Genomic DNA, 24,943 nt, shown 5'->3' with positions numbered 1-24,943 from the left:
GACCCTCTCAGGCTCTGATGCCCAGGGTTTCTCGGCAAAGGGCAGATTCCGACTGAGTACCCCTGGGAGGGACCTGACACTCTGCACTTCCAGCATGCTCGCAGCTAATGCCCCGGCCACCTGTCCCCGGAGCACACGGAGAGACAACTTGCCAGCGAACCAGTGGACAAAACGTCCTCTCTTTCACCACCAGGAAGAGATTGATGCGCAACCGTCTGGCAGCCACAAAGAGGTGTTTGATTGTCAGGAAGATCAACAGCCAGGCAGGGCTTGGTCCACCCCCACAGGCCTCTCCTCCTCTTCTCCTCCAGAGTATAGGGAGGCAGGATGGCAGGAAAGACAGTTTGTTCAGTGGAAGCGAAATCCTGAGCTTGAGTCCCTTTCTCCCTAGTAGCCTGGGCACTCCTACGCTGCTTCCACTGTGGCCTCTGTGCAAGGCCATTCGAAACACCAGTGCTGGCTTGCGAAGTTCCGGGATACTGGGCAGAAAGCGATGGAACACAAGAGAGTCCCAGGGAAGTGACAACGGGTTTGGTCATGAAAGCTTGAAGCTGTCAAAGACCATCTCTTGCCCTATGTTCCCTTGGTCAGAAACCTTTCAGCAACCGCTCAGAGGAGAGACAGGCAGGTACAGAGCAGGGATGGGGAACCCTGGGAGCCACTGTGGACCGAACCGTGGGTGTTTTGTTAACATGGGCTTTGATTCATGTGTGACTTTTCAGAAACAGAAAAGAATAAAGGGAATCAGGAAACAGAGGCAATCAAAAACACCGGCTCAAATATAGGGAACATACTGTTGGGAACCAGGTGGGCGGATGGGTGGAAGAGGGGGTGGGGATTAAGAAGACACTTACTGTGCTGAGCACCGAGTCACATACAGAATTCCTGAATCCCTACTCTTCAACTGAAACGACGAAAATACTGTACGTCCATTAGACTGTATTTTCAAAATTGTCTTTGAAAGGTGGGTATTAGGAGACCAAAATGAGATTACGCTCTGAGAGTTTCCCAATCAGGTCTCCTCAGGCTGTACGTGAATGCACCTTAAAGATCAGTGAAAGAGCCCAAAGACAAAAGTGACATCTGTTGATATGGAAAGGCCAGTGCCCACCTCTGTGATCACAGAAAACACACACCTTCCTATGATATTGGCTGTCGTAAAAGCATTTCACCGACGTCCCCTTGGAGCTACGCTCCTCTGGTATTTCCATTCTCCTTGGTTGTGTGTCCTCATGGAGTAGTTGAAGGGAATATTGCTACCCCGTGTTTGGTGGACTAAACCAAAGCTGGCTATTTCTAGCCCCTGGAAGACTGAGCTAAAGGGCCTTCTGGAAAACATTGCACAACTGGATCTCTCATCGTCTTCCAGAGAAGGAAAGGGAGGCCCCAAAGGGCACCAGTGGAACAGGAACACAGAGGAGGTTCTCCTGACACCAGCATCAGGATCCCAACTCCCGGAGCAAGAATGAAGAACCCCCGTCCCCCCACACACAATGGACACATATCACTGGAATGGGTCAGTTCCCAGGAAAAGCGAAATGCGGCCAAACATGGGAAGGTACACAATAACCTCACTGAAAGAAAGCCCACTGGGATCCCCTGCCCTGGGTCTTAAGTTCCACCTATGCATGAAGCCATTTGATAATCACAGGGGAAGGGAGGGAAAACTGAATGGGAAGCCACCAGAGAGGGAGAAAAACGATGCGAGGCTCTTCTCTAAGAAACAAGCAGAGGAGCCTAACAAATAGCAGGGAGCACATGGGGAGTTAGAGAGGAGAAGGGAGTTAGGGAAAACTGGAAGGGGAGGTGAACCTTGAGAGACTATAGACTCTGGAAAACAATCTGAGGGTTTTGAAGGGGCGGGGGCGTGGGAGGTCGGGGTACCAGGTGGTGGGTATTATAGAGGGCACGGATTGCACGGAGCACTGGGGGTGGTGCAAAAATAATGAATACTGTTATCCTGAAAATAAAGAAAAATTAAATTAAAAAAAAAAGCAAAGAAACAAGCAGAGGGTTGCTGGAGGGGAGGTGGGTGCGGGTATGGGACAATTCGGGCAGGAGCATAAAGGAGGGCATGCGATGGGATGAGCACTGGGGGTGAAACGCAACTGATGAACAGCTGGGCACTACCTCGGAAGCTGATGAGGAACTGTACGGTGGCTTACTGACTTTCCACAACAACAACAAAATACAATCCAAGGTTCTGTGTTTCCTTGATTTTCAATGTGGAAAATACGGGATGATTTCTTTTCTTCCCTCAAGCAAGGAAATGACATAGCCTATTCACGAAAAGGCAATGCTCAGGACATTCTACCCCTTTCAGCCCTAAAGAGGTTTTTCAAACAGGCTTTCACCAGTTGCAGTCCTCATGCCCTTCTAGTCATTTCGGAGCACTCTTGACAGGGGGCAAACCCTTTTTTTCTTCAAGGTGACTCACCCCAAGCAGGTAATATCCCTATGTGCCACAGGAGTGACTACAGGTGCGCCCCCCCCCCAACCTTTCCAAGGGCCTCACTACAAGTTTTCCAGAAAGGTGGCATGAATAGTACTGGCTGGAAGGTGGATGCTGCATGACATCCATCCCTTTGTTCACTTGAGGGATGACTAGGGGCAAAGTCTCCATCTCAGTCGTGGACGTGCCAGAGCTCTCCAGCTCCCCTTCAGACACGGCCCTGCCCTCTCTCCCATAGAAGAACCTGCAGAACTACGTGACCATGAACTGGGAACACACAACAAGGGTACAAAGGTCTTACCTGAATTCAGCTCAGCATGGCAATGACAGACTGGTCCCTCTTGGAGGTTGTTCCCAGTGTCCTTGAGGCATTCGAACCCCTTCTTGGCGGCTGACTCCAGACAGTGGCTCACCTGTCACAGTGGCTCATGATAGAGGGATGAGAAGTTCCTCGGAGACAGGTGTCACCACACCACTATCATCACCCTTTGTCGTGGAATAAATCTATGTCCCTCGTCGGATTAAGAAACCCTTCAAACAGGACTGGAGCAGGTGGCAATAAAAGGCTCCCTTTGAAGAAGGGCTGAGCTTGGGGACATGTCCAGTCCTATGTCTCACTGCTGCCATCACCACACACAGTGGTGCCCCAAATGGGCAGGGTACCATTTCCAGTACACGGCTCCTGCTCGCCCAAGGTACCTATTCCTATCATCGCGCCATCGCATCTGGTCAGGACCCCAGCATTAGGCCTGTGCGTCTCCAGTTCCTGCTGCTGCCTACCTCCACCAGCGATCCTGTTTCCTCTCTGAATTCCGAGCGCCGCAGCATCCATCTTCCTCACCTTCACAAAACAGGATTGTGCAATGATTTCATGGATACGACCTGCAAGGCACAGGATGGAAAAGAAAAGGAAACTCACACCCTGGACATTCAGGATACTTAAAATCTTTGTGACTTGAATGACGTTATCAACCAAGGGAAAGCACAGTCCAGAAGTCGGGAAAGCATGTTTGCAAACCATGGATCTGGCAGGTTCTCAATATCCACAATATCTAGAGATCCCAGGAACTCAACAACATCAACAACAAGAGAAAAACAAGTCAAATGTGATGTGTGAATGTACACATGGGCAAGAGACATAACCTCAAAGCTATACGCAAGGAAGGAAATTGCAAGCAATGAGATACCTTTATGAATCCATGAGGTTGGCTCCCCATGGAAAAAGAAAAACAAAACAAAACACAACAAAGCAAAACAAAACAAAACAAAACACTCGGGAGAAAGGAAAAGACCAAGCCATGGCAAAGATAAAGAGAATTAGGAACCTTGCTGATTGGGTGTGGTAGGAATGTTTAAGGGCATGCTTGTGAAATCAGTATGACAGCTCTTCACAAAAATCAACTTGAGTGGGACACCTGGGTGGCTCAGTCTGTTGAGGTCTCAGGATCCTGGGATGGAGTCCCACATCGGGCTTCTTGCTCAGCCGGGAGCCTGCTTCTCCCCTGCCTGCTCTGCCTGCCACTTCTCCTGCTTCTGCATGCCTCTTTCTCACGCTGACAAATGAATAAATAAACCGTTTTTAAAAAATCAACTTTCGCACTACCATGTGTTTTAGTACTTGCCCTTCTGTGCTAGGTACCCACATTCATGAACAGGATAGTATGGTCCTGGAGACTTATCTGAGCACACCTTCTCATGGCAGCATGGTTCCTAAAAGCTAACCCATGAACGCAATCCAAGTATCTGTCCAGGGAGGAACAGATGTTGTATATACAGACGTTGGGATAGTATTCATTCGCTAAAGAGGACAAAAACATTGACATGCGCCACCCCGTGGGCGAACGTTGAGGAGGGTGTGCTAAGTGAGAGGAGTATGCATGAAGATAACCAACTTGGACTCCACTCTTAGGACCTACCTAGAGTGGACTCCGAAGGACAGAAAGTAGAATGGTGTTTGCCAAGGGCTGGAAGGAGGCGCTCGCGGGAAGAGTCTGACGCATGCTAAAGAGCTTTAGATGGACAAGATGCCAAGGAGATGGGAAGGTGGGTTCCAGGGAGCTTGGGACAAAGACATTAATGCTTTTTAAGACATTTAGAATGTACTCCGTGAACTTCATGGACTTCACGACCTAAAAATAAATTGCACTGAAAAGCTGCAAAGATGGAGAAATGAACACAGGACCATTTCATCTGGCCCTTTATACCCTTTCCAGGTAGGTCCTCTCTCAGCCATTCGACTTCTGCCATTTTCCTTGAGACAACATGGAGCCAACAAAATGTCCTTCTGTGCCTACTTCGAGGTTGAAAGACAGAATTGCCCCACCCGGGACAACTTTATGTGAGAAGGTATTTTTCAGAGTTAATTTCTTGAGACCTGTTATTCCTTGATCATGTTTTCAAACAGAACCCAAACTGAACATTCTCCTTCGTCTGCTTGATTTTTCCTTCCCTGATTTTTTCCCCCCACTCAGAACCCATTGTTGATGCAAGGGCTTGGGTGTTCCTATGCCTGTCGTCATCTACTGACTTTAGCTTCTGCTGTTTCCAGTTTTGCTTACGTGTCATTCCTTTACCAAGTCAACTTTCCCGAGGCTCATTATGAATAGTAAAATATTTTCGGCCCCAGTTGGATTGAAAGAACTGACATCGAGCACTGTGCACGTCTCAGCTACACAACACAATGACTTCATGTTCCTAGGCCCTAAAAGGATGACCAGAATAAGCGGTGTTCACAAGGATTCCTGACCATGGGGGTGGGCGCAGGGAGTTCTTGGCCATATTCCTTGGCTGTCTAGGAGTATGTTCCCAGGCGTGGAACTCTGGGATCCTACGGTAGATTGTTGGTTGGGAGCATAGGAGCTAACAAATGCCGGTGAGGACAGGGAGAACAGGGAACCCTTGGACACCATCCGTGGGAATGCACACTGGCACAAGTCACTGTGCAACACAGTATGGAGGGTCCCACAGTCTAGAGATGGACCAACGCACCAAACAGTGCCATGCGAAAGAAAAGAGCAAGCGTTCCGTGAGACAAACGAAGAATACTCTGAAAGAAGGCTGCAGAGTCATTGGAGAGAAAGGCCCGAAAGGCCTCACTGAGGGGGACAGCGCTGAGGACAGAATAAAAACAAGGGAGCTAGTCCCACACAAGTCTGGCTGCCCTGTGTCATGAAGAGGGAAGGCACCTCTGCCTTAGAGCCTCACTACCAGAAGCTGGGTTGGCCAGAGGACATGAAAGAGGCATCCAGTGTGGCTGGAGAGCAACTGGGAGCAGAGCAGAGGGTGGTGAGGAAGGCAGGGACAGGGCCTCAGGCCTGGGAGACAGGTAGCGATCTCTTGTCCCTCTGCAACGGCATTGCCCCAATACCCTGCATCTTCAAATGCATGGACTGAATGCCCCACAGTTGTTGCAGAAGAGGAATGGAGGCACAATTCCGCATGCTTCCTCCACATCACCATACTTGTGAGCCCGTGGTTGTAACTGAGGCTGGACTAGCAGAGGATTTTCCCCAACTTAGCACCCATCATTCGGGGAGCCATTCAACTCAGAATCTGAGTTTCTGGGCGCATGTTGGCCTTGCCACTGCCTCCGATCCTGGCACTGTGAGCCTCGATAGATGGCAGCGCCAACCATCTGGGCATGTTTTTCGCTTCAGATTCCGAGAAGAAAAGGGGAACAAGGGAGAAGTGGACCATGAGCAAAGAAACTAGGAAGTGCGAAACTCCTTGCCTGACATCTAGAGAAACACAAGGCATGCTATTTCATCACGTTGAGTAAGTACATCGCGTGGCTCAGAAGCCACTCGCTAACCACCCAGAGCTTGCAGAGTGATGCCTCCACCACAGGTCAGGATCCCTGGGAGCCACTGTGAAGGCTGCTCCCCTCATATACCAGAACGAGGGAAAGAGGTCTCCTTCTAAAGCTATGTGGGAAACAACTGAACCGTTTCACTACCGAGGATGACAAAGTCTGCATCTTCGTGCATTTCCACCCCATCATGGTGCCCCATTATAATGACGCCAAGAGGGAAAGGGACGGTTCCAAAACGACACAAAGCCGGGACCCAGGCCTCCTCGCAGCGTTCCTCCAGGCCACGTCCCACCCCTTCCTGCAATTCATCTGGCCTTCTATGTGTGCCTCTGATTTCCCGTGACACCGTCGCACACATACCACAAATACGGTCTACATACACCCTAAGATGTCCCAAGGAACTAGATTCTCCCTGGTCCCCACTATGCAGGTTGGGAATGTGGGCACTAGGGGAGACACACAATGACTGAGGACACAGGAGTGGGAAAGGACAGAGAACAAACGTCTGACTTCAGCTCTGTCTCCTGAAAGGGAGGACCTGAGTGCCAATTCCAGAGCATGGTGCCTCTGGCACTTTTGGCTCATTGTGTACAGTCCCGGGGAAGAGAGGTCAAGAGCCAAGTGAAGGGGCTGCAGAGAGGGGGTGACTTTAGGAAGGGCCCCAGGTATTAGAATCCTGAAAGCGTGACCTCATATTCTTCATGATAGGCCCCAACTGAACTTAGAACTCTGGCAACCAGGCACCCACTTTCAAAGGGCAACCTGCTCTCCAGCACACTTGAGTGGAGACCTTCGAAAGAACACCATGTTCAGTTGTTGTCTTCCTACTTCCAGGGGTGCTGGGCCCACAGGAGCCCAGAGCCAGAGACATGACTGCAGTTGCAGACAGTGCTTCAGCCCTCTTTTCCGAAGCTTCTGGTCATGGGGCCGGAGACACCAACAGGTAACACAAGGCAGCTCGGGGCAGCCCACTGGAGAGTGGGCAACAACTGTGGTCCCACCTCAGCGGGCACACACCACTGTCCCTTACTGTGTGGGAGCGCATCTCTCTCTCTCTCTCTCTCTCCCTGTTTGTGTGTGTGTGTGTGTGTGTGTGTGTGTGTGTGTGTGTGTTTTTAGAAGTGGGGACAGGGGATGAGGGATATGCCCTTCCTGGGCAGAAGCAAGCTGCCTGGTGTTGGAGGCTGGACCCATCTGTCATGTTCATACCCCAGGTCATAGCAGGCTGGATGAAAAGGGGAGGGTGACACAATGATAAGGCTCATGGTAGTCATGAGCCTTAGAGTGTCCTCTGGCTACGTCCTTGCTCAATGTCTTTTCAGCCATCCCTCTTAGCCTGAACTGGAGAACACGATGTCTAGTGGGGGTGTCCCCTGGTGGCAATGTTCCGGGAGGCTGCTAATGGCTCTTGGCCCTGTGTCTATGGGGCACTGCCTTTTCAGAGCTGCACCCCAGAGACTGTGAATGAGCTGGCTGGGGACTTCAACGACTCCAACTCGCTGGACAAGGGTCAGGTGTCCCAGGCCACCCAGGATCAGTGCTGCTCTGAGGTGAGAATAGGAAGAAGCTCCTCCACACCCAGGGCCCCCATGCAACGATGGGGACAAACCTGGGGCCTTCCCAGAGTGTTTCCACTTGACTATTCCACCGGCCCCACCCCAGAGTAACCCACACCTCCGCACATATGCCACACCTATGGGTAAGTAAGGGAGGAAGACACTCTTCACCTACGTGGGACTGGTAGAGAATAGAGTGAATGCTTTCCGTGGCATGAGGGGAAGTTGTTTTGATTTCTTTCCTCTGGCCTTGTGTTGCTTTTCACAAAGCCATGAGTATCTTGGCCTTTTCCCACGGGTTTTACGATTTTCCCTACTCATGCCAGCTAACAAGTGGAGAACCCAGCTGGGTTCTGGAGAACTGGCCCACGCCCTTCTAAATCCTCATACCAGATAGGGTGATTGAACCTACAAAAGGGCCGGTGGGATCAAGCCATTCTACAGGTCTTTCTGGAATGTATCAACTCTCAGAACACATCGAATCCTAGGAGGTCCACCAGCTCACAGGCTCTTTCCCTCTAGGTCCTCACAGTCCCCCTTTCTAAAGGACGTGGTCTGCTACAGTGACTCGGTCTAGCATTGCTGCTGGAACTTGACGTGACTCAAACTGCTTGCCATTCCAGCAATGCTGCAAGGAAAGGGCACCTCAAGGGTCCTCACAGATGATTTGGGTCACTCCATCTGCCAGACCGTAGACCCAAAGATTGGGTGGAAGGCCTCCGATGCCTCCTGGCCCAGGTAGCTGGCTCTGGCATGAGCTGCTGCAAGGCTTCAGCTACTCCATCTCCCTTGACAAGCAGCAGGGACCTCAGGCCACCAACAACATCCAGTCCTGGTCTGGGGTGAGAACGGGCCCAGGTTCATGGCCAGTCTCAGGACCCAGAGATGACCGGGGCCAGCCCACAGCCCAGACTAGACACAACTGGCTGCCCTGGGGCCTGCCAAGGAAGGTGGTTTCCCCCTGAACCTTTCTGCCCCTGACAGCAACAGGCCAAACCGCATCAGCATAGGCGAAATGCCATGTAGCCCATGCTTTGGACAGATCTCAGACCCAACGCGGATGACCTTGAGCAGGCTTGGAGATTCTCAACCTCTCTTTTCTCCTCTCAACAGTAGGGCTCCTTCCTCATGACTCCATGGCATACACATACAGATCTTCATACGGGCTAGGAAGAGACAGACAGGCTATTGCTGTCCAGCGAACCACACATGTTGAAGTCACCAGTACATTTAAGCCTAGATGGGTCCTTTGGAGGTTGGTTTTAGGTTTTCAGCCAAGAACCTTTTTTCTGGGTGGGCACACAAGTCCCTCGTCGTCTTGCCCAAGTTCCCAAAGGGATGGGAGGATGCAGTCTGAGCTCCAGACCCTGCTCTTCCTGGGGCTTCACGGCGTTGAAGCTGACTATGTTGCTCCCCACCCCGCCCCCTTGTCTGCCTGCTGGAAAAGGCATCATCCCTGTCCCCGGACGAGGCCTGCACGATGCTGGAGCTCAAACAAGGCACAGTGCAGAGATGGAGACATTCCCTGCTGCTATCCTTCCCGGATAGAAGCCTCTCAATCGTCACCACCATGTTCTCCATCTATCAGATGTTCCCGTCAGCCCGGCAGGTCCGGGATCACCAGTTCCCTCGGTGAGTGCCCACCTCATAGCCAGCACAAGGGGGAGCCTTCCGTCTACTAGTTGTAGGACTTGGGAATGTCACTGCACCTCTCTGACTTTCCCTCTCCTGTCCGGAAAAGTGGAGGTGCTAAGAGGATGAACCTCGTAGGGCGACTGCAGGGAGTCATGGGAGGAAACATGGCACGCGCCTCTCTGGGGCCCGGCTCTGCAGAAAGGGCTGCTGGACATGCTGGGCGTCTTCGCGCTGAACATTTCCCTCTCCAGGGAAGACGCGTTCAGGCTCAACCCTCACAGGCCTGTGGTCCTTCTGGGTCTAGAGAAAGGAAACGGAAAGCTGGCAGCTTTCCTATTGGCAAAGGACCTCTGAGATGCCATCTAGCTGGTCCTGACTGTGGTCCTTTATGTGCCCAGGTCGAGGGGACACTGGGAGCAGGCAGAGCAGCCCAAGGGCCACTCAGGATTTGCAAAGTCCTGTTTGGGATGATTTCATTCAATCATGGCTCTTAAGCACCTAGGAATGCAGGCTCTCTCTAGTCACCAAGAGCAGTGAATGGGTAACGTAGAGACAATGTCTGGGTCTCCATTCTCGTCCCAGGGTCACATAGGCACTCTCCACCTCCTAAGCACGCATGTCTAGCGTTCATCAGATGGGGCATCTCTGTGACCTACTCTAGGGATGAATGGATCCACCTCTCTTGGGACCACGAGGATGCACTCTACGATCAAGGAAGAACAGGATAGGTCTTTGGGTGCCAGAGGAGGTCCTGCTGCCTCCACAGAGCAGGGTGGGAGGCGACAGGGGATGTTGCTGGCGAGGGATGTTCAGAACCATGGATCTCCCAGGACTCTCGATTTCCATGGGAGAGCTTAGTGGGGCAGCTTCCTCTGAAGAGGCCAAAGAGTCCGAGAGAGGTGTGGACGGGATGCCAAGCACTCTGGGAAGCAGAGCCCATTGTGGGCTGAGTTGGTGCCTACAACAGCCATCCCTTGGATGGTCCATTCTTGCTCCGCCTGCCCCTATCCATATCCACCTCCGCTGACCACCACAAGTGGGGCCAAGGACAGAAAGGGTGGGGACCGGACCACTCACCCGTCGGCCTCCAACCAAAGCCCAGACACTGGTCTGCAGGGAGGATGCATGACTGAGGGGCCAAAGGACAGACCTATGGGAGGTCCCTCCCTCATCCCACGTGGTCAGCAGTCAGCAAGGACAGCTCCAGAGGGGTTGCAAGTGGGCTGGCGCCATTCTGTGGGGCCCACACCGAAAGGATGGTGCTGTGGAAGTAGCGTGGAAAAGGAAGGGAAGGCCAGGTCTCTGACTCTGCCCCACATTTGACTTTCCCCAGCACTCTGTGTCCCATCTTGGGAACCTGGCCTGAGCAGACACGGCAGGATATCGGGCAGTCCCTGCACACTGCCCATGTGGAGGTCAAGGGGGCCTATGTGCACGTCACGTGGCATGACCGGGACCTAAACACCCATGCCCCCGTTCCGCTGAGGCAGCGGGAACTTCTGCAGCTCACAGAGGCTGAGGCGGAGGGTAAGGGGCATTGCAAGCTGGGAAGGCCATCTGGGATGGGGCTCATGGGCTGGGTATTCCTTGAAAGGCCATGGGATCCGTCCTGTTCAGGGAAAGGCACATGGAGTGTCAGTGATGTGGCTGAATCGTTCCCCTTACTCCCACCCCCGTGTCCGCTATGCGACGCGTTCCAGCAGCTGAGCCGGCCAAAGAGCCTCCCATGGAGCGAGAGGCAACCCTGGCTCTGCATCAGCCATCACCTTCAGGGTCCGAGCCAGCCTCCCCTCCACCGGCTGCTCCAGAACTGGAACAGGGGCTCCTAGGTTACGGATGGTCGCCGGGTCCTGAGGCACAGACGGCTGGGCCATCGGCTTGCCTGGGAGTTTGCACGCCAGCTGTCGCAGGTGCCACTGAGCCCACTCCAGCTGCAGAGGCATCCTGCCAACCCAAGAAGCGGCTCAAAGAGAAGGAGCCTGACCTCCTGGACTTCCCTCCCAAGCTGGTGGCAGAGCAGCTCACCTACATGGATGCGGTGAGCAGCTGGGCCCCCAGGGTAGGAGGGCAGGGCCGGCTTTTCTTCTGCTCTCCGCTGCCCTATACCGGCTTTTCCCTGATGTGGACTCCTAGGATATAGGGCCAGATCTCAGCTGCAGCCCTAACCGACCGGGGAAACCCATCAGGGTTTTTAGACCTGAGCTTTCACTGTCCAGCTGCGGACTGTGGAGACAGGCACTGAGAAGGACTGAGGCAGAGGTACCACGCAGATGCAATGACTCAGAAGCGAGAGCCCGCAAATGGGAAGGCTCTGGTCCCCCGCGGGGAGGAGGGCAGCTCCCTGTGTGCAATCCCGTCCATGGGTCGCCCACCCATCTGCCTGGGAGCCTGAGCACCATCAACCTGGCTTAGGCATCTGATGCGTCCTGAAGGACAGGCTAGACACGGAAAGCCATGCTTTCAGCCACCAGGTGACAATGGGCACCTGTAAGGAGACAGGGACCGCAGGGATGAGCATTTGGAGGAGGAGATGCCCCCTTGGGAGCACCACCTGGTGCGGCCCCCTGGACATGGAATGATCAGGGTGCACACGCCTTCCTCCCTTCCCTTGCCTCTCTTGGCTCCTGGGGCATCCCGCACTGGCTTCCCTCGGAGAAGAAGAGGGGCATGAAATGCAGGCTCTCTAAGCAGGCTCCGGCCACATTCGCAGCCTCCTGAGCTCCAGCTCTGACCTGGGACCCCTCCCGAGGACATGAGTCTTGCATGGGCGAACATGTGTGGGGCTCAACACACCTCCCCCTGTCCCCTAGGAGCTGTTCAAGAAGGTGGTGCCCCATCAGTGCCTGGGCTCCGTCTGGTCCCGGAGGAACAGGCCTGGCAACGAGCACCTGGCACCCACAGTCCGGGCCACCATCGCCCACTTCAATGCTGTGGCCAGCTGCATCGTCACCACGTGCCTTGGCGACCCAAGCATGACAGCCCGGGACAGGGCCGTGGTGGTGGGCCACTGGATCCGGGTGGCCAAGGTATGCTGTGGGAGGCCCAGCTCCCTGAGGCTCGCCTGAGCCTCGGGAACTGCTCTTCTGTCTCGCTCCCTTCTCAGGGCTGAAGGCCCTGCTCTAAGGCCTGTGGTCCCTAGGCTCTTCCTCCCGGGGGCATGGCCCAACGTTGGGACGCTCAGTTCCCACGTGACGCCTCCTTTGCAGTGAGGGAAAATCCTCCCTCTCGCCAGCAGTGTTCCTCTTTAGGGCTGACCTGTGCCCTTCTGCAGCTCCCTGGACATCAGCTTCACCCGTGGGGGAGCCCTAAACCGAGGGGGGCACTAAAGCTCTCGAGCATCTGGGGCTCCTGCTCTCCCACTGACAGCTCCTTCTCCTCCCTCCCCCAGGCCTGTCAGATCCTAGGGAACTACTCCTCCCTGCGTGCCATCCTGGCGGCTCTGCAGAGTGCCTCCATCCACCGCCTGCAGAGGACATGGGACAACGTCTCCAGGTGAGGAGGCTTCTCTGCAGGAGGGGCCAGGATGGAGGCGGGATCTCCCACAGGCCTGTCCTTTGCCCCCCTCAGTCAGCTTGGACCTCCTGGGAGGCAGCAAACCCTGACCAAAGGACCTGGGCCCGGGGCTGCTCCTCTCAGCCTTCCTGGGGAACAGGCCACCAGGCCTCCTGCTTGAGAAATCCAATGTCCTCCATGCCCCACCCTGGCCTCAGCTGAATTCCATATTTCCACGTGGTGACTTGGCAGCCACTGAAGTCTCTGCCCATGGTTCAGCCAGAACCCCACCCAAACCGAGCTGTTCAATTAAGCTGGGAAGGGACGCCCAGGGGGACGCCCAGGAGAACGCCCTCCCATGTCCTACGAAGACCCCAGTGCTCAGAGCAGCCCAGAGCAAACCCTCAGCCAGCCCCGTGGACATGCGGGGCTGCTCCAAGAAAAGGGACTCGCACTCTACCCTGCCACGTTAGGACTCCCCTGAGCCTAACTTCTTTCCCTCTCTTCAGGAAGAGCTTCCGAACATTCCAACAGCTCTGCACAGAAGGCAACCCCCAGGGCAGGGAACTACTCATCAAGGTAGCACGGGAGGTGCAGGGCTCCAAGGACAGGAGAGGGGTGGGAGGAGGCGTGATCCTGTGTGGATGAAGTAGGGAATGGCCTGAAGCATTCCTCGGGGAGCAGAAGCCTTTGGCAGGAATGTGCTGACAGCCTGGGCTGAAGATTCCCCCTGGGGCTGGGACAAGCGGGTGCTGCCCATCCAGACTCCCTAGGCTAGATTTCAGGTCTCTCTGTGTCCATCCATCGAGAAGGTCCACATGGGGGCCCACATGAACGCGGACAGCCCAGAGGACAGGCCCCTGCTCACAGATGGGGTGGGGATGGGTTGTGGGCCACAAAAATGATGATCCTAAGAGGATCCTGAGTGCTCAGGAGACCGCAGGAGGTAGGTGGAGTTCCCCCTTCTGCCCATGGGAAAACAGGCTCAGGGAGGCCAGGCTCCAAGCTCCAGGTCCCCCATGGACTGAATGGGGGAGCTGAGATTGTTCTAGAAGGACTCGTGGCATGCTTCAGGGGAATGGAGCGTCAGTATCAGCAGACGTAGGTCGGACGTCTAGGGTCTGCAGTCCAAGACGGTGGGCGCAAGGGGACTGAGGCTATTCTGCTCTCAAGGATCTTGTCCTTGGCCCTCTAGAAGCGGCCCTCGAACAAACTGGCCAGCCTGGTGAGGCAGCTGCAGAGAGCGCGGAAGGGGCTGCCCAAGAAGGTGAGTGTGCCTGAGGGACAGGGCCTCCAAGGCCAGGGGAGAGGGGCTCCTCCCTGAGGGCTAGAAGCGTCCAGATCAGGACAGGTGGGACCTGCCACTCCAGCTCCACCTCCTGCCTGCCGCCACAGTTGCTCAATGTCTTCTTTCCTGGGGACCAGGAGGAAGGAGTCTAGCAGGCTGGGTAGAGAATGGATTTGGGGCTGGGGAGGGGCCCGGGGCTCCATAGCCAGGGGGTTTTTTGAATTTCAAAAAGCAGGCCCTGGAGGGGATTAGGAGGAGTCTGATGTTCTGGGAGGGTGAGGGGAAAGCGAATCCAGGGGAAGCAACTAAGGGTCCTAGGCCCTTTTCCATGTGGGAAAGTGGGGTGGGCCAGGACGCTGAAGTCTTTTCGGGGAGGGCCCCTGTGGGCACCAGACAGCAGGGACTCATCCCAAACCTACCCCTCATGACACAGGGTGTCGTCCCATACCTTGGCACTTTCCTCTCCGACCTGGTGGTGCTTGATACAGCAATGGAGGACTACCTGGAGGTGGGTGAGCCTGAGGATTGTGGAGGAGGGACCAGAGTCCTGAGGACAGGGAGCAGAGAGTCCCCGGACTGAGCCCTGAGCTCTGAGTCCTTCGGAGACCTCCCTTCCCCACAGCCTCACAGCCGCCCCTAAGAACTGGCATCTCTTGCCCATCTCAGTGCTGAGGGAAGGGAGTCTGCGCCCATCTCAGTGCTGAGGGAAGGGAGTCTGCACCCAGACGGGTGGCCCAAGACTGGGGAAGCACCAGCGCATCCTGAAGGTGAAGCTGCATGCGCTCTGTGTGCATGGGCTGCAGCCTCTCCCTCAGACCTTGCCTGTCGGGGACAGTGAAGTCAGGACCCTGCACATCAGCCACACTTCAGGAGCCCAGCAGATCCTGCCTGCCTGAGGCGTCTGCCGCTCCCTTCAGTCACCACAGAGTGTTGTGCTGCAGGGTGCTGACCGGGAGCCCTTTCAGCATCCCCCAGTCTTCCTTCCTCTGGACCCCAGGGCTTGCCCTAACCCCAGTCTCATTGTGTGTGTGGCTTGGCGGCCCACTCCGGGGTCCTGGCCTACGCGCAGCCTCAGAACGGGTGGGTGTAAGGTGCTAGGACTGACCGGGGGCCTCTTTCTGAAGGACAATGGTTGTCTACTTTCCAGGGCAATGAGATCAACCACCGCAAAAAGAATAAGGTGAGCATACGTAGCCCTGGCTGTAGGGAAGGGCAGGCAGACCCTATCAGAGACGCCCCTGGGAAGAACATTGCTTGGCTCCATCCACTCCCCTCCATCTCCCATTTCCTGGGACAGGTTGCTAAGAATGAAGTGCAAGACCCATCGAGTCAGTCAGTAGGGATCCAGAAGGGCATCAAGGAGAACTTCCCTTGATGGAGGAGGGGCTAATTCTACTAGCCTCTGAGAACAGTTTGGGACCAGACGAAGTTGCATGCAGGAGGGTGGTCATGTGTGCCAAGACCCAGGACCCGACCCCTGTCCCGCTGCTCGGCCCTCACCTGGCCCTGTAGCTTCCCCACCCAGGCTCAGGGTGCATCCTGTGCCTCTGTCCCGGCCCAGGAATACCGAGTCCTCACGGACATCATGCTGCTCCAGGCGGCGGCAGAGAATTACTGCCTAGAGCCCCAGCATCCATTCACGGCCTGGTTCTGGGCTGTGGAGCGGCTCAGCGAGGAGGACAGGTGAGGCCCACTCAGGAGCTGGGTCAGGCGACGTCGGGGTGGACTCTTTCTGCTGGCCCCGCCTGGGATCCTCCTTCTAGGGCTCCCTGGGCAGCCAGACACCAGCTGTGGGAAAACCCTGGGAGGGACTCCTGAATGCCAGCTGCTGCTCAACTCACAGGTGTCCCTCTGTCCTTAGCTACAACCTGTCATGCCAGCTGGAGCCGCGGTCCTAGCTGGCCAGCAGAACACAAGCACCAGGACCACTGGCTACAGCCACCATCAGACCTGAACCCGTGCACACTGGCTGAGCCAAGGATTGCCCCTCGGCCCCTGGGCTACTTGTGGTGCACGAGCCCCATCCGCTGCTCAACACCCCTTCCTCTCCCCTACAGAATTACTTGTTCTGGAAGGGGCAATATTGAATATAATTAAAGGGTTGTTATTTAACCACAACCACCACCACCACAACAACAAAAAGGAATGAGAACCCTTGGGATTAAAGTTTTCTTACCCAAATAATAATAGTAGTAGTAGTAGTAATAATAATAATAATAATAATAATAATAAAGGTTTTTATTTTCTCCTCTACCTGCCCACGTGTGCGTTTGGTTCTTTTATTTCCTACGGTAATGTACAACGTGTACAGACTCTCTTCTTCATTCCTGAACCCAGAAATCTTACAGAGTCAGCAGCTATTCAATGGGGCAGAAAGGAGAGGAGCCAGCCCTCCTCACTTCTGGTGGCACTACTCATTACTGGTGGCACCTCCCAATGCCGTTTCCTCAGAGGACAGGTTCATTTCTGTGTCAGGCATCTGGGCAAACAGCAGACACAGCCCTCAGGACCCCTGAGATGGAGACGTTGCAGGTCCTTCCCCAGGAAGGCAACAAACCCTGACCAGGCGAGTCCTGGAGAGTTCCTTCCCCTCCCCAGAACTATGTGCTGCCCAGGAGAGGGGCTGCTACTCTACCCTCTAAAGCAAGGAGGACGATGTCTTGCTTCCTTGGGGATATGCTACGTGTGCGTGTGTTTGTGCGGGTTTGGACCCAGTATTTGGGACTGACGGTTGTCGAGTTCAGTCTCCTGAATTGCATCAGCACGATGTAGGGAAAACACATGCAAAGAGATTCAACCCTGCCTGTGGAAGCTCCAAAATCTGAGGAAGATATTTTGTAAATGGAAGAAGGGCAGGCAGGACGTCCCGTCCTCAGTTTCCCTAGAGGCTCTCCAGGTTCACCCTTTACCAAGACTGGAATCCCCCTGGGATCCTTATCCAGGATCTCTGGATTCCTTTTCCCTGCTTCTTTTGGGTGAGGCTGGAGAAAAACGAAAGAAACTGGGAGGTGTCTCTGGCTCTATTCACGTCTATGCTGACCTAGGAGCTAGGATGTCCAGCCATCCTGCATTTCCTTACGCAGTTCTTGGCAAGGCCGTGGGGCCCTTCAGGCCCCTGACCCTCTTGGTCAGGTCCATGGTAGCCACTGCTCCCTGGCTGGGGCCTGATGGAGCAGAGATTGGTTCTCCCTTGCCAGGATAAAGGTTCAGATCCTTGACCAGAGAAACCCCACACTCTCCTGGCTGGCCAAGGGCACTGTCAGGTCCAGGTGGTTCTGAAGTCCCTGGTCTCCATCATCCACCAGGTGACACACCCATGTTCCACTCACTTGTCTGAAATGGGGAACTCGCCTGACGCGGTAGACCAACACACACATGGAATGTGAGCAGGGGAGAAGCGTCTATCATGCAAATGGATGCGAAACGAAGCAAGGGTAGGAATCCTTCTCTCCAGACACAACAGACTCTGAACCAAAGGGGGGAGGTACGAAGCCACAGAGAAGGACACTACTTCCTCGCAAGGGAGGCCATGTAATAGGAGAGAACATCTCGAAATATGTAGACACGCACCATGGGAGCACCCAAAGGCATCCAACAGTGCATAACAAACATAAAGTCACCTTTGACAGCCGTACCATGCAGTGGGGGACTCTAACACCCCACATCTGCTAATGGACACAGGATCCAAACTGACAATCAACAGGGAATCTATGGCTTTGAGGGATGCACCCGTTTCAACACGTAGATGCAGAACCTTCCACCCTGAAACCGCAGCATCCGCAGTGCTGGATTTCCAGTGCACATGGAACATTCTCCAGAGTAGATCACACGTTAGGGCACAACCCAAGTCTCAACAAACTCCAAAAGATGGATATCATCCCACGCATCTTTTCTCAGCACGATGCTACGGAACGCCAAATGAACCCTAAGAGCAACCCTGGAGAGACCACGAATCCATGGAAGTTCAATTACATGCTACCCAACCAGCACTGGGTCAACCCGGAATCCAAAGAGGATGTCCAAAATTACATGGAAGCAAAAGGACACGCCAAGGGTCCCCAACCTTGCAGATACAGCGCCAGGGAATCTAAGAAGACAGGATCCAGCACCACAAGAAAAATCCCCAATACCATCAGCTGACACATAAGGACCTAGCCAAAGCACAACACAGAGCTCCTGAGCAGTCGCTCAGCCTGGGCGAGTTGGAGCTCCTGCTGTTGGGTGCAGGCTTAGCTTCCATCTCGACTCTAAGTCCCAGCCTGGGGGGTGTTCTTTCCTTTCTCCCAGGACCATCCCCACCAGGGCCACTGGGGAATCAACCCTTCAGGGGGTTCTCGGCAGAGAGAAATGGCCCAAAGGGCCCAGGAAACAACCACCCCTTCCCCACTGGTGGATCAAGGTGGCCCATTAGCGCTCCCTCTGTGGAACATTCCACAGTGCTTTTGGGGGGACGACCCTCTCAGGCTCTGATGCCCAGGGTTTCTCGGCAAAGGGCAGATTCCGACTGAGTACCCCTGGGAGGGACCTGACACTCTGCACTTCCAGCATGCTCGCAGCTAATGCCCCGGCCACCTGTCCCCGGAGCACACGGAGAGACAACTTGCCAGCGGACCAGTGGACAAAACGTCCTCTCTTTCACCACCAGGAAGAGATCGATGCGCAACCGTCTGGCAGCCACAAAGAGGTGTTTGATTGTCAGGAAGATCAACAGCCAGGCAGGGCTTGGTCCACCCCCACAGGCCTCTCCTCCTCTTCTCCTCCAGAGTATAGGGAGGCAGGATGGCAGGAAAGACAGTTTGTTCAGTGGAAGCGAAATCCTGAGCTTGAGTCCCTTTCTCCCTAGTAGCCTGGGCACTCCTACGCTGCTTCCACTGTGGCCTCTGTGCAAGGCCATTCGAAACACCAGTGCTGGCTTGCGAAGTTCCGGGATACTGGGCAGAAAGCGATGGAACACAAGAGAGTCCCAGGGAAGTGACAACGGGTTTGGTCATGAAAGCTTGAAGCTGTCAAAGACCATCTCTTGCCCTATGTTCCCTTGGTCAGAAACCTTTCAGCAACCGCTCAGAGGAGAGACAGGCAGGTACAGAGCAGGGATGGGGAACCCTGGGAGCCACTGTGGACCGAACCGTGGGTGTTTTGTTAACATGGGCTTTGATTCATGTGTGACTTTTCAGAAACAGAAAAGAATAAAGGGAATCAGGAAACAGAGGCAATCAAAAACACCGGCTCAAATATAGGGAACATACTGTTGGGAACCAGGTGGGCGGATGGGTGGAAGAGGGGGTGGGGATTAAGAAGACACTTACTGTGCTGAGCACCGAGTCACATACAGAATTCCTGAATCCCTACTCTTCAACTGAAACGACGAAAATACTGTACGTCCATTAGACTGTATTTTCAAAATTGTCTTTGAAAGGTGGGTATTAGGAGACCAAAATGAGATTACGCTCTGAGAGTTTCCCAATCAGGTCTCCTCAGGCTGTACGTGAATGCACCTTAAAGATCAGTGAAAGAGCCCAAAGACAAAAGTGACATCTGTTGATATGGAAAGGCCAGTGCCCACCTCTGTGATCACAGAAAACACACACCTTCCTATGATATTGGCTGTCGTAAAAGCATTTCACCGACGTCCCCTTGGAGCTACGCTCCTCTGGTATTTCCATTCTCCTTGGTTGTGTGTCCTCATGGAGTAGTTGAAGGGAATATTGCTACCCCGTGTTTGGTGGACTAAACCAAAGCTGGCTATTTCTAGCCCCTGGAAGACTGAGCTAAAGGGCCTTCTGGAAAACATTGCACAACTGGATCTCTCATCGTCTTCCAGAGAAGGAAAGGGAGGCCCCAAAGGGCACCAGTGGAACAGGAACACAGAGGAGGTTCTCCTGACACCAGCATCAGGATCCCAACTCCCTGAGCAAGAATGAAGAACCCCCGTCCCCCCACACACAATGGACACATATCACTGGAATGGGTCAGTTCCCAGGAAAAGCGAAATGCGGCCAAACATGGAAAGGTACACAATAACCTCACTGAAAGAAAGCCCACTGGGATCCCCTGCCCTGGGTCTTAAGTTCCACCTATGCATGAAGCCATTTGATAATCACAGGGGAAGGGAGGGAAAACTGAATGGGAAGCCACCAGAGAGGGAGAAAAACGATGCGAGGCTCTTCTCTAAGAAACAAGCAGAGGAGCCTAACAAATAGCAGGGAGCACATGGGGAGTTAGAGAGGAGAAGGGAGTTAGGGAAAACTGGAAGGGGAGGTGAACCTTGAGAGACTATAGACTCTGGAAAACAATCTGAGGGTTTTGAAGGGGCGGGGGCGTGGGAGGTCGGGGTACCAGGTGGTGGGTATTATAGAGGGCACGGATTGCACGGAGCACTGGGGGTGGTGCAAAAATAATGAATACTGTTATCCTGAAAATAAAGAAAAATTAAATTAAAAAGAAAAGCAAAGAAACAAGCAGAGGGTTGCTGGAGGGGAGGTGGGTGCGGGTATGGGACAATTCGGGCAGGAGCATAAAGGAGGGCATGCGATGGGATGAGCACTGGGGGTGAAACGCAACTGATGAACAGCTGGGCACTACCTCGGAAGCTGATGAGGAACTGTACGGTGGCTTACTGACTTTCCACAACAACAACAAAATACAATCCAAGGTTCTGTGTTTCCTTGATTTTCAATGTGGAAAATACGGGATGATTTCTTTTCTTCCCGCAAGCAAGGAAATGACATAGCCTATTCACGAAAAGGCAATGCTCAGGACATTCTACCCCTTTCAGCCCTAAAGAGGTTTTTCAAACAGGCTTTCACCAGTTGCAGTCCTCATGCCCTTCTAGTCATTTCGGAGCACTCTTGACAGGGGGCAAACCCTTTTTTTCTTCAAGGTGACTCACCCCAAGCAGGTAATATCCCTATGTGCCACAGGAGTGACTACAGGTGCGCCCCCCCCCAACCTTTCCAAGGGCCTCACTACAAGTTTTCCAGAAAGGTGGCATGAATAGTACTGGCTGGAAGGTGGATGCTGCATGACATCCATCCCTTTGTTCACTTGAGGGATGACTAGGGGCAAAGTCTCCATCTCAGTCGTGGACGTGCCAGAGCTCTCCAGCTCCCCTTCAGACACGGCCCTGCCCTCTCTCCCATAGAAGAACCTGCAGAACTACGTGACCATGAACTGGGAACACACAACAAGGGTACAAAGGTCTTACCTGAATTCAGCTCAGCATGGCAATGACAGACTGGTCCCTCTTGGAGGTTGTTCCCAGTGTCCTTGAGGCATTCGAACCCCTTCTTGGCGGCTGACTCCAGACAGTGGCTCACCTGTCACAGTGGCTCATGATAGAGGGATGAGAAGTTCCTCGGAGACAGGTGTCACCACACCACTATCATCACCCTTTGTCGTGGAATAAATCTATGTCCCTCGTCGGATTAAGAAACCCTTCAAACAGGACTGGAGCAGGTGGCAATAAAAGGCTCCCTTTGAAGAAGGGCTGAGCTTGGGGACATGTCCAGTCCTATGTCTCACTGCTGCCATCACCACACACAGTGGTGCCCCAAATGGGCAGGGTACCATTTCCAGTACACGGCTCCTGCTCGCCCAAGGTACCTATTCCTATCATCGCGCCATCGCATCTGGTCAGGACCCCAGCATTAGGCCTGTGCGTCTCCAGTTCCTGCTGCTGCCTGCCTCCACCAGCGATCCTGTTTCCTCTCTGAATTCCGAGCGCCGCAGCATCCATCTTCCTCACCTTCACAAAACAGGATTGTGCAATGATTTCATGGATACGACCTGCAAGGCACAGGATGGAAAAGAAAAGGAAACTCACACCCTGGACATTCAGGATACTTAAAATCTTTGTGACTTGAATGACGTTATCAACCAAGGGAAAGCACAGTCCAGAAGTCGGGAAAGCATGTTTGCAAACCATGGATCTGGCAGGTTCTCAATATCCACAATATCTAGAGATCCCAGGAACTCAACAACATCAACAACAAGAGAAAAACAAGTCAAATGTGATGTGTGAATGTACACATGGGCAAGAGACATAACCTCAAAGCTATACGCAAGGAAGGAAATTGCAAGCAATGAGATACCTTTATGAATCCATGAGGTTGGCTCCCCATGGAAAAAGAAAAACAAAACAAAACACAACAAAGCAAAACAAAACAAAACAAAACACTCGGGAGAAAGGAAAAGACCAAGCCATGGCAAAGATAAAGAGAATTAGGAACCTTGCTGATTGGGTGTGGTAGGAATGTTTAAGGGCATGCTTGTGAAATCAGTATGACAGCTCTTCACAAAAATCAACTTGAGTGGGACACCTGGGTGGCTCAGTCTGTTGAGGTCTCAGGATCCTGGGATGGAGTCCCACATCGGGCTTCTTGCTCAGCCGGGAGCCTGCTTCTCCCCTGCCTGCTCTGCCTGCCACTTCTCCTGCTTCTGCATGCCTCTTTCTCACGCTGACAAATGAATAAATAAACCGTTTTTAAAAAATCAACTTTCGCACTACCATGTGTTTTAGTACTTGCCCTTCTGTGCTAGGTACCCACATTCATGAACAGGATAGTATGGTCCTGGAGACTTATCTGAGCACACCTTCTCATGGCAGCATGGTTCCTAAAAGCTAACCCATGAACGCAATCCAAGTATCTGTCCAGGGAGGAACAGATGTTGTATATACAGACGTTGGGATAGTATTCATTCGCTAAAGAGGACAAAAACATTGACATGCGCCACCCCGTGGGCGAACGTTGAGGAGGGTGTGCTAAGTGAGAGGAGTATGCATGAAGATAACCAACTTGGACTCCACTCTTAGGACCTACCTAGAGTGGACTCCGAAGGACAGAAAGTAGAATGGTGTTTGCCAAGGGCTGGAAGGAGGCGCTCGCGGGAAGAGTCTGACGCATGCTAAAGAGCTTTAGATGGACAAGATGCCAAGGAGATGGGAAGGTGGGTTCCAGGGAGCTTGGGACAAAGACATTAATGCTTTTTAAGACATTTAGAATGTACTCCGTGAACTTCATGGACTTCACGACCTAAAAATAAATTGCACTGAAAAGCTGCAAAGATGGAGAAATGAACACAGGACCATTTCATCTGGCCCTTTATACCCTTTCCAGGTAGGTCCTCTCTCAGCCATTCGACTTCTGCCATTTTCCTTGAGACAACATGGAGCCAACAAAATGTCCTTCTGTGCCTACTTCGAGGTTGAAAGACAGAATTGCCCCACCCGGGACAACTTTATGTGAGAAGGTATTTTTCAGAGTTAATTTCTTGAGACCTGTTATTCCTTGATCATGTTTTCAAACAGAACCCAAACTGAACATTCTCCTTCGTCTGCTTGATTTTTCCTTCCCTGATTTTTTCCCCCCACTCAGAACCCATTGTTGATGCAAGGGCTTGGGTGTTCCTATGCCTGTCGTCATCTACTGACTTTAGCTTCTGCTGTTTCCAGTTTTGCTTACGTGTCATTCCTTTACCAAGTCAACTTTCCCGAGGCTCATTATGAATAGTAAAATATTTTCGGCCCCAGTTGGATTGAAAGAACTGACATCGAGCACTGTGCACGTCTCAGCTACACAACACAATGACTTCATGTTCCTAGGCCCTAAAAGGATGACCAGAATAAGCGGTGTTCACAAGGATTCCTGACCATGGGGGTGGGCGCAGGGAGTTCTTGGCCATATTCCTTGGCTGTCTAGGAGTATGTTCCCAGGCGTGGAACTCTGGGATCCTACGGTAGATTGTTGGTTGGGAGCATAGGAGCTAACAAATGCCGGTGAGGACAGGGAGAACAGGGAACCCTTGGACACCATCCGTGGGAATGCACACTGGCACAAGTCACTGTGCAACACAGTATGGAGGGTCCCACAGTCTAGAGATGGACCAACGCACCAAACAGTGCCATGCGAAAGAAAAGAGCAAGCGTTCCGTGAGACAAACGAAGAATACTCTGAAAGAAGGCTGCAGAGTCATTGGAGAGAAAGGCCCGAAAGGCCTCACTGAGGGGGACAGCGCTGAGGACAGAATAAAAACAAGGGAGCTAGTCCCACACAAGTCTGGCTGCCCTGTGTCATGAAGAGGGAAGGCACCTCTGCCTTAGAGCCTCACTACCAGAAGCTGGGTTGGCCAGAGGACATGAAAGAGGCATCCAGTGTGGCTGGAGAGCAACTGGGAGCAGAGCAGAGGGTGGTGAGGAAGGCAGGGACAGGGCCTCAGGCCTGGGAGACAGGTAGCGATCTCTTGTCCCTCTGCAACGGCATTGCCCCAATACCCTGCATCTTCAAATGCATGGACTGAATGCCCCACAGTTGTTGCAGAAGAGGAATGGAGGCACAATTCCGCATGCTTCCTCCACATCACCATACTTGTGAGCCCGTGGTTGTAACTGAGGCTGGACTAGCAGAGGATTTTCCCCAACTTAGCACCCATCATTCGGGGAGCCATTCAACTCAGAATCTGAGTTTCTGGGCGCATGTTGGCCTTGCCACTGCCTCCGATCCTGGCACTGTGAGCCTCGATAGATGGCAGCGCCAACCATCTGGGCATGTTTTTCGCTTCAGATTCCGAGAAGAAAAGGGGAACAAGGGAGAAGTGGACCATGAGCAAAGAAACTAGGAAGTGCGAAACTCCTTGCCTGACATCTAGAGAAACACGAGGCATGCTATTTCATCACGTTGAGTAAGTACATCGCGTGGCTCAGAAGCCACTCG

The 24,943-nt window shown here is 53.3% G+C and overlaps 1 long non-coding RNA gene across 1 annotated transcript in view; it reads right to left on the bottom strand.

Moving 5' to 3' along the window:
- Positions 1 to 293: 293 nt before the first annotated feature.
- Positions 294 to 24,943, bottom strand: part of LOC309858412 — a 59,121-nt gene continuing 34,471 nt past the window's right edge. The window contains exons 3-5 of the long non-coding RNA XR_014308178.1: positions 21,439 to 22,019; positions 2,754 to 3,334; positions 294 to 428 (exon numbers count right to left, since the gene is read on the bottom strand). This is a non-coding gene — a long non-coding RNA (uncharacterized lncRNA). The remainder of the gene's footprint in view (positions 429 to 2,753; positions 3,335 to 21,438; positions 22,020 to 24,943) is intronic.

This window comes from Mustela nivalis (assembly GCF_964662115.1).
Source record: "Mustela nivalis genome assembly, contig: HAP1_SCAFFOLD_2333, whole genome shotgun sequence".
NCBI classification, from domain to species: domain Eukaryota; kingdom Metazoa; phylum Chordata; class Mammalia; order Carnivora; family Mustelidae; genus Mustela; species Mustela nivalis.
This window is presented reverse-complemented; position numbering and strand designations above follow the sequence as displayed.